This window comes from Triticum urartu, chromosome 3, assembly GCF_003073215.2.
Source record: "Triticum urartu cultivar G1812 chromosome 3, Tu2.1, whole genome shotgun sequence".
Lineage (NCBI taxonomy): Eukaryota > Viridiplantae > Streptophyta > Magnoliopsida > Poales > Poaceae > Triticum > Triticum urartu.
Window position 1 is genome coordinate 260,517,784 of NC_053024.1, and position 13,688 is coordinate 260,531,471.

A 13,688-nucleotide genomic window follows, 5' to 3' on the forward strand; every position below is an offset into this window, starting at 1 on the left:
CTTTTGTTACTTGTTGCTCGTTACAAATTATCCTATCCTGTTACCACTTATTTCAGTACTTGCAGAGAATACCTTGCTGGAAACCGCTTATCATTTCCTTCTGCTCCTCGTTGGGTTCGACACTCCTACTTATCGAAAGGACTACGATAGATCCCCTATACTTGTGGGTCATCAAGACTCTTTTCTGGCGCCGTTGCCGGGGAGCGAAGCGCCTTTGGTAGGTGGAATTTGGTAAGGAAGAATTTATATAGTGTGCTGAAATTTACTGTCACTTGTTACTATAGAAAGTAATCCTCAGAGGGGCTTGTTCGAGGTATCTTCACCCTGACTAGTAGAGCAAAGAGTTGCTCCTCAACCTACTGAAAATGAAAATGGCTGCTTTGAATTCCTTCGGGTATGATAGAAAAACTGCTAGCTAATCCTTTTTTAGAAGATGGAACAAAACATCCTGATGAGCATCTAATATATGTGGATGAAGTTTGTGGATTATTTAAGCTTGCAGGTGTACCTGGAGGTGTTGTTAAGAAGAATGTCTTCCCTTTATCTTTGAAGGGAGATGCATCGACACGGTACAGGCTATGTGATGATATGGGGTCTTGGAATTACAAAGGATTGAAATTGGAATTTCATGAGAAGTTATATCCTATGCATCTTGTTCATCGTGATCGCAATTATATATATATAATTTTTGGCCTCGCAAAGGAGAAAGCATCGCTCAAGCTTGGGGGGGCTTAAATCAATGTTATATTCATGCCACAATCATGAGCTCTCAAGAGAAATGATTATTCAAAAAAATTATGCTCGGCTTTCTGATAGCAATCGCACCATGCTTGATACTTCTTGTGCTGGCTCTTTTATGATGAAGACTATTGAATTCAAATGGGATTTATTGGAAAGAATTAAACGCAACTCTGAAGATTGGGACCTCGACAAAGGTAAGGAGTCAAGTATGACACTTAGTTTTGATTGTGTTAAATCTTTTATGGATACCGATGTTTTCCATAAATTTAACACTAAATATGGACTTGACTATGAGATAGTAGCTTCTTTCTGTGAATCTTTTGCTACGTATGTTGATCTCCCCAAGGAGAAGTGGTTTAAATATCATCCTCCCATAGAAGTAAAAGTAGCTACACCTATTAAAGTTAAAGAAAAGATTGTCACTTATAATGATCCCATTGTTCCTACTTCTTATGTTGAGAAACCACCTTTCCCTGTTAGGATAAAGGATCATGCTAAAGCTTCAACTGTGGTTCGTAAAAGCAATATTAAAACATATACACCTCCTGAGCAAGTTAAAATTGAACCTAATATTGCTATTGTTAAAGATCTCTTGTCTGATAATATTGATGGGCATGTTATTTATTTCTATGATGAAACTGCTAGAATTGCTAAACCCTATGCTAAAGATAAACCTAGACATGTGGTAGGCATGCCTGTTATTTCTGTTAAAATAGGAGATCATTGTTATCATGGCTTATGTTACATGGGTGCTAGTGCTAGCGCAATACCTCATTCCTTATACAAAGAAATTATGCATGATATTGCACCTGCTGAAATAGAATATATTGATGTCACAATTAAACTTGCCAATAGAGATACTATTTCACCAATGGGAATTGTTAGAGATGTTGAAGTCTTGTGTGGGAAAACTAAATATCCTGCTGATTTTCTTGTTCTTGGTTCCCCACAAGATAGCTTTTGTCCCATTATATTTGGTAGACCCTTCTTAAACACTGTTAATGCTATCATAGATTGCAAAAAGGGATGTTCTTACTATCCGTTTAGATGATATGACTCATGAATTTAATTTTTCTAAATTTAGTAGACAACACCGTGAAGAAGAATTACCTAGTAAGGATGAAATTATTGGTCTTGCTTCTATTACCGTACCTCCTAGTGATCCCTTAGAACATTATTTGCTAGACCATGAAAATGATATGTTTATGAATGAAAGAAGGGAAATAGATGAAGTATTCTTTAAATAGGAACCTATTCTGAAAAACAATTTACCTGTTGAAATCCTAGGGGATCCTCCCCCACCCAAGGGTGATCCCGTGTTTGAGCTTAAATCGTTGCCTGATACTCTTAAATATGCTTATCTTGATGATAAAAAGATATATCATGTTATTATTAGTGCTAACCTTTCAGAGCATGAGGAAGAGAGATTATTGAAAACTCTGAAGAAGCATCGTGCTGCTATTTAATTGTTCTAAGAATAATCTAATTGCATTTAATTGTTCTAAGAATGATCATGATGCCCTCATGTCCGTATTTTATTTTTATCCACACCTCTATCTCTAAACATGTGGACATATTTTTCGATTTCGGCTTTTCGCTTGAGGACAAGCGAGGTCTAAGCTTGGGGGAGTTGATATGTCCATTTTGCATCATGCTTTTATATTGATATTTATTGCATTATGGGCTGTTATTACACATTATGTCACAATACTTATGCCTATTCTCTCTTATTTTACAAGGTTTACATAAAGAGGGAGAATGCCGGCAGCTGGGATTCTGGGCTAGAAAAGGACCAAATATTAGAGACCTATTCTGCACAGCTCCAAAAGTCCTGAAACTTCACGGTAGACGTTTTCGGAATATATAAAAAATACTCAGTGGAAGAAATTCACCAGGGGGGGCACACCCTGCCCACGAGGGTGGGGGCGCGCCCTACCCCCTGGGCACGCCCCCTACCTCGTGGGCCCCCTGGTGGCCCTCCTGTGGCCATCTTCTGCTATATGAAGTCTTTCGATGGAAAAATATCATAAGCCATCTTCTCGGACAAAACTCCGCCGCCACGAGGAGGAACCTTGGCGGAACCAATCTAGGGCTCTGGCGGAGCTGTTCTGCTGGGGAAACTTCCTTCCCGGAGGGGGAAATCACCGCCATCGTCATCACCAACGCTCCTCTCATCGGGAGAGGGCAATCTCCATCAACATCTTCATCATCACCATCTCCTCTCAAAACTCTAGTTCATCTCTTGTATCCAATTCTTGTCTCCAAGTCCGGGATTGGTGCTAGTAGGTTGCTAGTAGTGTTAATTACTCCTTGTAGTTGATGCTAGTTGGTTTATTTGGTGGAAGATCATATGTTCAGATCCTATATGCATATTAATACCCCTTTGATTATGAACATGTTTATGCTTTGTGAGTAGTTACTTTTGTTCCTGAGGACATGGGAGAAGTCTTGCTATTAATAGTCATTTGAATTTGGTATTCGTTCGATATTTTGATGAGATGTATGTTGTCTCTCCTCTAGTGGTGTTATGTGAACGTCGACTACATGACACTTCACCATTATTTGGGCCTAGAGGAAGGCATTGGGAAGTAATAAGTAGATGATGGGTTGCTAGAGTGACAGAAGCTTAAACCCTAGTTTATGCGTTGCTTCGTAAGGGGCTAATTTGGATCCATATGTTTCATGCTATGGTTAGGTTTACCTTAATACTTTTGTTGTAGTTGTGGATGCTTGCAATAGAGGTTAATCATAAGTGGGATGCTTGTCCAAGTAAGGGCAGTACCCAAGCACCGGTCCACCCACATAACAAATTATCAAAGTACCGAACGTGAATCATATGAGCGTGATGAAAACTAGCTTGACGATATTCCCATGTGTCCTCGGGAGCGCTTTTCTCTATATAAGAGTTTTTCCAGGCTTGTCCTTTGCTACAAAAAGGATTGGGCCACCTTGCTGCACTTTATTTACTTTTGTTACTTGTTGCTCGTTACAAATTATCCTATCACAAAACTATTTGTTACCACTTATTTCAGTACTTGCAGAGAATACCTTGCCGGAAATCGCTTATCATTTCCTTCTGCTCCTCATTGGGTTCGACACTCCTACATATCGAAAGGACTACGATAGACCCCCTATACTTGTGGGTCATCACCTCGCGATCCGTAAATCGATCAGGTATATCCTGCTTTATTGTTCAGGTCATGTCGAAGGTCATATGTATGACCGTGAGCTGCTTTACCTCTGCCTTTGCGATGTGGCGGGGCGGGCTGGTGTTCGGCTTGAGTTGCCACTTTGTCCCGTCCACGTGGTGGTCGATCAGCCGCATTGCGTGATGGTGGTATGTATTTCGGCGCCTCGTCGTCGAACTGAGGTAGTAATTTGCGCTTCGGGTAGCTTTTGGCCGGGCGTTTGAGGCCGTATTCTTCGGCTGCTAGGACATCGGTCCATTTATCATTGAGCAGATCTTGGTCAGCTTGAAGCTGTTGCTGCTTCTTTTTCAGGCTTCTTGCAGTGGCTATTAGCTGGCGCTTGAAGCGCTCCTATTCAAGAGGTTCCTCGGGCACGATGAAATCGTCGGTGCCGAGGCTTACCTCGTCCTCAAAGAGCGGAAGATAGCTTCCGTCCTCTGAGTCTTCGTGTGTGGCCTGTTTACCAGGGATGACCTGCCCATTTTCCCGTTCATCTTGTTGATTAGCTGTATCTATGGGGTCTTGGTGGTCTTCGGCACCTTCTAGAGTGTTATCTTCTCCTGTGCTGGTGTTGCTGTCTTTATTACAGCGTTACTTAGAGCGGCGCCGCCGACGCCGGCGCTTGGATTGTGTTTCAGAAGGTTTATCCTCAGCTGGATCTTCCTTGTCATCGTTGTTGTTCTCCTTTGGTGCATCCACCATGTACACATCGCACGAGGAAGTGGCCGTCCAGCGTCCGGTGAACGGCGGGTCCTAGGCCTCTTCTTCTCCGGCATCGTCATCCATACCGTCGATGTCATCGGAGCCGTAATCGAGCATGTCGGTTAAGTCTTCAACAGTGGCTATGAAGTGGGTGGTGGGTGGGAAGCAAAATTCTCCACCGTCAGCCCCTAGTTCAGACCGGATATAGTTCGGGCGTGAGTCCTTCGTCAAGGACATGTTTTTTAATGAGTTTAGCACGTCGCCCAAAGGCGAGTGCTGGAAGATATCTGCGGCGCTGAATTCGAAGATTGATAAACGATCCAGTTCGGTGTCCGCGTGCTCACATGGTTCGGAACTTACGTCCGGAGGCGAGTCCGGAGTTCCGGTGGCACAGGCATCGTATGAGATTAAGTCTGTGTGCGGCTCCAACGCCAGGGAATCTGTGGCCTCCGTGCCAGGGTTGAGCCTCTGGTCCTTGGATGGCGCAGTCTGCTCCGGATTTAAGGCCAGAGCAGTTACAGGAGCTATCTCCTGGATGCAGTCTGATGACAGATTTAGGTCATGTTCGTCAAGGTGACCAGGAGCAGTCGCCACGGTCTCGAATCCGACGAAGATCAAATCTCCACGGATGTCTGTAACGTAATTCAAGCTCCCAAATCTGACCTGATGGCCAGGGGCGTAGCTATCGATCTGCTCCAGGTGGCCAAACGAGTTGGCCCGTAGCATGAAGCCGCCGAACATGAAGATCTGTCCGGGGAGGAAGGTTTCTCCTTGGACAACGTCACTATCATTGAAGGGGCCATCAAACCTTTCATCGACGGCACAACGGAACTCTCAATGAAAGCACCAATGTCGATGTCAAAACTGGCGGATCTCGGGTAGGGGGTCCCGAACTGTGTGTCTAAGGTCGATGGTAACAGGAGACAAGGGACACAATGTTTTACCCAGGTTCGAGACCTCTATGGAGGTAATACCCTATGTCCTGCTTGATTCATATTGATGAATACAAGTATTACAAGAGTTGATCTACCTCGAGATCGTATTGGCTAAACCCTAGAAGTCTAGCCTGTATGACTATGGTAATGAATATTCGGTCTATCTACGGATCTAGCCCTCCAGTTTATATAGACATGGGAGGGATCTAGGGTTACACAAGGTCGGCCACAGAGAGGAATCTACATAGTTGGCCGCCAAGCTTGCCTTCCACACTAAGGAGAGTCCCATCCGGACACGGATGCAGTCTTCGGTCTTCGTGTCTTCACAGCCCATCAGTCTGGCCCATGGCTAATAGGTCGGACGCCCGAGGACCCCTTAGTCCAGGACTCCCTCACCTCCCACGTCCATTCCTGGCACCACTGGACCGCTGCTTCATCATCCACCACGGCTGCAGTGGCCACCATGGACGCCTCTTGCCCAAGCTCTTCCTCCTGTGGGCTGTAGAGCTGCACCACCACCACTCCGAGGCCCTTTGTTGTCTTCGTTTCGGAATGCCAAGTAGCCGATGGCACTAGGGTGCACCAAGTTCCTCTACGACCCGTGCACGACTACGTGGATCCACCTAGCACCCTTCGGATAAGCCAATTTCGACCACTTGGAGACGACAAGTTCCTCTCTGGACATGTACGACTACCGACGCCGAGACCGCCAAGTACCACGACAACCCTGAAGGGATTCGAATCCATCAAGTTCCTCTTCGAAATGTGAACCACTACTTCCATGACGTCCATTACCGCCATCGAGGACCAATAGTAACACTATTTCCACTACCATCGTTGTGATGCCCCGATAATTAAACTACAGTAATCCCCTACTAATGATGCCAGGTCATCACATTACTGTTGCTAATCCTCGCCTGATCAAATCTTAGTTCAAACTCAAACTCAAATTAAAGCCCAGAATTGAAATTTCTCAAACACGCAAAATAAAATGTTCAAAGTGTGGAAAATATTCCATAACTAATTATGTTGGTGACCCAACACTTTGGTAAAGTATTTTAATGCTCTTTTGTGAATATAACAGTGGCTAAAAATAATTATTTAATGCTATTTAAATAATAAAAATACTAAATTATTTTATTTGAACCTCGAACTAAATGTGGCAGTGGTATAATTAGTAAAAACAATTTAGGTGTTGTTCCTATATTTTATAATGCTAATAGCTATTCAAAAACAAAAGAAAACTAGAACTGTAAAAAGAAAAATAACAAATTAAATAAGACGTAAACAATCCCCCCGCCCCTCTGGGCCTTAGCCCATCCGAGCCAGAGGCCCAGCCGAACGTCCAAACGCTCCCTGCTCACACTGCTGCAGCGACCGAGCCACCGAGGGCGCTCCCGTCGAACCGCCTTGCCGACAACGCCGGAGGGGATAAGGGCGACGCCTCGGGCTCCCCTTGTCCCCTCCCCACTTGCCCTCGCGCTCCCCCTCCTCCTCTCTCCCCCTCTCGCTACACCCCTCCTCCAGATCCAACCGCGTCCGACACCGTCGTCGCCATGGTTGCCCTCGCCGGCGTGGCTACCCTCCTCCCCGGTGCCTGATGACATGTCCCTCCGCCCCGCCATGGTCTGCTTCGTCGCCTGGAACCACGAGACCAAGATGGAGAGCCCCACATCGCGGGGATCGAGCTCTCCTTCATCCTTCGGACGTCGCCGTTCGTCAATGACTCCGGCGATGTCGATCCTCTCCGAGCCCACCTTTGCACCCCTACGGGATCCCGGTGAGCCGCCCGTCCAACCCCTATGTCCCTCCCCTTCGTTTGCATGCCGTAGGCCGCCATCACCGTCGTGCCCGAACTCTCGCGTACGTGTACATGCGTGCAGCTACTGCGCTGCTTTGCTTGCGACGCTGCTGCTGCTGCGGCCCGCACCCGCCGCTGCCGCCTAGTCCTCGTGCCGGCCGCGCCCGAGCCACCCCCGCGCTTGCTCTGCCGCTCTGTGGCCGCGTAGCCCCCTGCTGCCCGCCGACCGCCCGCTGCCGCATGCACACGCCCGTGCTGGTCGCTACTACTGCGCCGCTCCACCCGCGCGCGTGTAGGCCCGCTCCTCTCCTATGTGCAGCTCGCGCGCCTGCTGGCTACCTTGCCCAGCCCGGCCTTGGCTCAAGCTTGCGCGCCTTCTGGCTACCTTGCCCAGCCCGGCCTTGTCTCAAGCTCGCCGCCCCGCGCTTGCCTCGACGAGCCACTGCGCCGCCAACGCGGCCGCGTCGCTGGCCCCGCTGCGCCTCTGCCCGCGCCCGTTGGTTCCCTTGCTGCTGCCGTGCTGCGCTCCGCTCGCGCTCGTCCGCATATGGTTTCGCTTGCTGCTGCGGCTGCCCCGCCTACGCCCGCCACGACCAACCACGCGTGCCCCGGCTCTCCTCTGCACTACTAATTACTGTAGCTATGGCTAGCTTTGCGAATTTTACACCAAGTAACCCCCTGGACTGCCCCTAAACAGCAGCTAAAAAACTATTAACAGGAGTAAGAATAATATTGGTAGGTAGTACACTTGTCAAAGCTCAAATGTTTCCATTGAACCAAATCAATTTGATGCATGGATTAATTCCTATGAAAATCACAAAAGTCCATCTTTTCTTAATAGAAAACAGATTTTACCCCCATAGCAGCGTGTGTGTGTGCTGTGTAGGTGTGTGTGTGTGATGTGTGTGCAGCGTGTGAGTGTGTGTGGCCGATGTGCCAAGTGCGTGGGGCTGCCCCAAAATTAGTCTAGGTCTAATTTAATTAGGTGGATTAGTTTTAGGATTATTTTTGCTGTCTAGCTAGTTTTATTAGGGCCTTTTATTAGTGCTAGGTTACTTTAGTAGTAGATGACATGTAGGCCCCCTTTTAAATAAGTTAGGTTTATTTATTTGTTTAGGTTTATAGTCTATGGCATGTGGGCCACACCTATCCTTTTGACTAGTCAAATTGACTCGGTCAATTCGGTTTAAGCTAAATATAATAATTCTAGAATATTTTTAAAACTTTAGAAAATTAATATAAAATAATACATAACTTGGATGAAAATACTTTATATATGAAAGTTGCTCAGAAAAGCGAGGCGAATCCGAATACGCAGCCCGTTCGTCCACCACACATCCCTAGCATAGCAAACCCGCAACTTTCCCCCTCCGGTTCGTTTGTCCGAAAACGCGAAACGTCGGGAATACTTTTCTGGATATTTTTCCCCTTTGCCCGTATCACCTATCCATGCGTTAGGTCACACCTAGCACAACGCATTGACGCGTCTCACTTTGTGATACTTTGATTGCTCTGTTATTTATTGTGTTTCCCCTCCGTTACTTCTTTCCGGTAGACCCCGGGACTGCCGGCGACCCCTAGTTCGACTACGGTGTTGACGACACGTCCTTCTTGCCAGAGCAACCAGGCAAGCCCCCCTTCGATCACCAGATATCGCCTACTCTTCTCTCTACTGCTTGCATTAGAGTAGTGTAGCATGTTACTGCTTTCCGTTAATCCTATCCTGTTGCATAGCCTGTCCTTGCTACTATTGTTGTTACCTTTACCTGCTATCCTACTGCTTAGTATAGGATGCTAGTGTTCCATCAGTGGCCCTACACTCTTGTCCGTCTGCCATGCTATACTACTGGGCCGTGATCACTTCGGGAGGTGATCACGGGCATATACTATATACTTTACACTGTTACATTACCTGTGGTACTGTTTGGAGTTGGGGGCTGAAGGGGCAGGTGGCTCCATCCCGGTAGAGGTGGGCCTGGGTTCCCGACGGCCCTCGACTGTTACTTGTGGCGGAGCGACAGGGCAGGTTGAGACCACCTAGGAGAGAGGTGGGCCTGGCCCTGGTCGGCGTTCGCGGATACTTAACACGTTTAACGAGATCTTGGTATTTGATCTGAGTCTGGCTACTGGCCTATACGCACTAACCATCTACGCGGGAACAGTTATGGGCACTCGACGTCGTGGTATCAGTCGAAGCCTTCGTGACGTCAGCGACTGAGTGGCGCACGCCGGATTGGACCGTAAGCCTGCTCTTGTATTAAGGGGGGTAGTTCTGCTTCCGGACGCGTACGCAACGTGCAGGTGTGCAATGGGCGATGGGCCCAGACCCCTGCGCCATAGGATTTAGACCGGCGTGCTGACCTCTCTGTTGTGCCTAGGTAGGGCTGCGACGTGTTGATCTTCCGAGGCCGGGCATGACCCAGGAAAGTGTGTCCGGCCAAATGGGATCGAGCGTGTTGGGATATGTGGTGCACCCCTGCAGGGAAGTTAATCTATTCGAATAGCTGTGATCTTCGGTAACAGGACGACTTGGAGTTGTATCTTGACCTTACGACAACTAGAACCGGATACTTAATAAAACACACCCTTCCAAGTGCCAGATACAACCGGTGATCGCTCTCTCACAGGGTGACGAGGGGAGGATCATCGGTTAGGGTTATGCTATGCGATGTTACTTGGAGGACTTCAGTCTACTCTCTTCTACATGCTGCAAGACGGAGGCTGCTAGAAGCGTAGTCTTCGACAGGATTAGCTATCCCCCTCTTATTCTGGCATTCTGCAGTTCAGTCCACATATAATAGCCTTATTCCAGTTGATACCAATGCATACATATGTAGTATAGCTCCTTGCTTGCGAGTACTTTGGATGAGTACTCACGGCTGCTTTCTCCCTCTTTTCCCCCTATCCCTTCTACCTGGTTGTCGCAACCAGATGTTGGAGCCCAGGATCCAGACGCCACCGTCGACGACGACTACTACTACTCGGGAGGTGCCTACTACTACGTGCAGCCCGCTGACGGCGACCAGGAGTAGTTAGGAGGATCCCAGGCAGGAGGCCTACGCCTCTTTCGATCTGTATCCCAGTTTGTGCTAGCCTTCTTAAGGCACACTTGTTTAACTTATGTCTGTACTCAGATATTGTTGCTTCCGCTGACTCGTCTATTATCGAGCTCTTGTATTCGAGCCTTCGAGGCCCCTGGCTTGTAATATGATGCTTGTATGACTTATTTTATTTGTAGAGTTGTGTTGTGGTATCTTCCCGTGAGTCCCTGATCTTGATCGTACACGTTTGCGTGTATGATTAGTGTACGATTAAATCGGGGGCGTCACAATCGTTGTGTACCACTACTTCCACTATGACCGTCCTGAGAACGAATGCTTCCCCTACACCACATCGAACTCGACCCACTCCGAAATGCACGCTTCGAAGGTATAACCGCCGAGACGACCGCCCATGAACGAATGCATTTGTTGTATGAGATGCTCGTGTTTGCACCGTGTCCGAGTTGTCATTGCACGTTCCTCCTCGTTTGCCATGCCATTGACCCGTGGGAACCCGGTAACCGGGATCACCCCACCATCTTTTGCATGTTCCGTTCATCCACACTTTCTTTTGCACCAGTATCTCAGTGAGTTGTTGGATCATCGGAATGTTTCTGTGGCACCATTTTCGTTGTAGTTGTCGTGGCACCCCTTTCATTCCGCCACGGTGGCAAAATGCTCCATATCTTATAACATGCCAACATCTTCATAAAAAATTGCATATAACTTGCATATGCCATCCGCATCATGATAATAACATTTAAATTGATTAAAATTGTTGTTTGCATTAAATTGCTAAATGCGTATGGGGATTTTCTAGAATTGTTGTTTGGTATTTCCAGCCTCATTTAAACTTGCCTAGATAGGTAGTTTTATTATGCTTCACCTCTTGCCATGCTTAACAACATTTAATATTGTTGGGTACATAAACGGGAGAGAACCAAATAAATGAATGTGGTGTTTCGTCAATATGCAACTCGTTGCATATTGAGCTCCACTTAATTTGTAGTATTGTTTGTTGCACTTTGCCATGCCATGTCTCATTAAAATGGACATGCATCATACATGATTGTGCATCATGCCATGTTTATGTGATGGTTGTTTACCATGTTGTTTGCTTCTTTCCGGTTGTGCTTCTTCTTGATAGTTCCGGTCACATTGCGATGGTGAGGATCCGTTCGACTACGTTGGTTCGTCTACTTCATGGACCCGGTCTTCTTCCTAGCGGGATTTCAGGCAAGATGACCATTACTCTGGATACCACTACTATCTTTGCTTTGCTAGTTGTCTCGATGCTACCGCTATGTCGCGCTACCTACCACTTGTTTATCAAGCCTCCCAATATGCCATGAAACAGCCTCTAACCTTTTCCCACCATCCCAGCAACCCGTTGTTTGGCTATGTTACCGCTTTGCTCAACCCCTCTTATAGCGTTGCTAATTGCAGGTGTAGTTTGTTCCATGTTGGGACATGGATATCATGGGATATCACAATATCTCTTATTTAATTAATGCATCTATATACTTGGTAAAGGATGGAAGGCTCGGCCTTTTGCCTGGTGTTTTGTTCCACTCTTGCCGCCCTAGTTTCCGTCATACCGGTGTTATGTTCCTTGTTTTTGCGTCCCTAACACAATGAGGGTTTATGGGCCCTCTTGACAATTCGCTTTGACTAAAACTCTTCCAGCAAGGCCCAACATTGGTTTTACCATTTGCTCAACATAATAACTTAACATGATAATAAACTTGACTCATAGGGAGTTAGCGCTACCCGAGGTTCGTTATTCAACCTAATACAGGGGGGCCAATGCTGATGGTGTTGGTCCCAAACGGGCAGATTGCGGGGCCGCCTCGGGGAAACCCGCGATATTTGGTATATACCTGTAGACTGACCCATCCGGGCGTGGCCTCAGACAAGATACGCACGGCTACTATCAGGGTGTCGGCACGTCGGGAGGTCTTGCTGGACTAGTTTTACCATTGTCGAAAAGTCTTGTGCACCAGGATTCTGAGTCTGATCGGAGGGTCCCGTGATGGAGGATTGTCTCCGCAGATCATGAGCTTGTCATGGGATAAGTTGGGACATCCCTGCAGGGTTTAAACTTTCGAGAGCCGTGCCCGCGGTTATGTGGCAGATGGGAATTTGTTAATATCGGGTTGTAGAGGACTTGAACTAAACTCAAATAAAATACATCTACCGCGTGCGTAATCGTGACTGTCTCTTTTCGGGTGCGTTCGAGAAGAGAACACGGTGGGGTTATGTTTGAACATACGTAGTTCAGGATCACTTCTTAATCATTACTAGTTTGCGACCATTTGCGTAATGTCTCATCTTACTCTTGTACTCATAAGTTAGCCACTATACATTGCTTAGCCGCTTGCTGCAGCCTCACCACTTATCCATTCCACACCCATTAAGCTTTGCTAGTCTTGATACCCATGGTAATGGGATTGCTGAGTCCTCGTGGCTCACAGATTACCACAACAACAACTACAGGTACAGGTAAAGCGAAGCCTTGACGCGAGAGCGATGCTTGCTTGTTTTGGAGTTCTTCTGCTTCTTCTTCTTCGATTAAGGGATAGGTTTCAGGTCGGGGAGCCTGGTATTAGCAGGGTGGATGTCATTCTTCTTTTTCATTTATTTTCATCCATAGTCGGATCCTGCTCTTCTGTATGATGATTGCTATGTATTGATGAACTATTGTATTCATGTTGTAGCCTGTGGCGAGTGTAAGCCTTTACCTTGTATTCTCATCTATTTAGTACATGGTATGATGTAATGATATCCACCTTGCTATGCGCTCAAAATGCGATTGTGCCCCAATCATGAATTCATCACGTGATTGGGATAGAATCGCATCTTGGGCGTGACCGCTTTCCATAGGAGATAATTCCCCTTTGTCAACTTCTCAGCCGGCGGAGGACCAAGGTTGAGGACGACTGAAGTCGAGGAAGCCATGGCGATGGAGAAGTTTCTGGTAGCTAGATTGGGAAGAGGATGGCTTTGTATAACATGTAAGATTAGATGGAAGCGTTCCTACTCCTCGTGAGGAGCCGCGTGGTGTATATTTATATGTGACAGGAAAGCCCCTGTTCATGGCGTAGGAGGCAAGAGTTAATCGCTAGGATACAAATCGTACAGGAAAAAAGAGAACAGGAAAGCTACGAGAGGGAATAGAGATAAGAGATGGTTGAGATTACATCAAGTTTAAATCATATCATCTAACAACGTTCTCCGGCGACGGGCGTCCGGATCCGGGGCGGTGCTAAACGCGGGACGA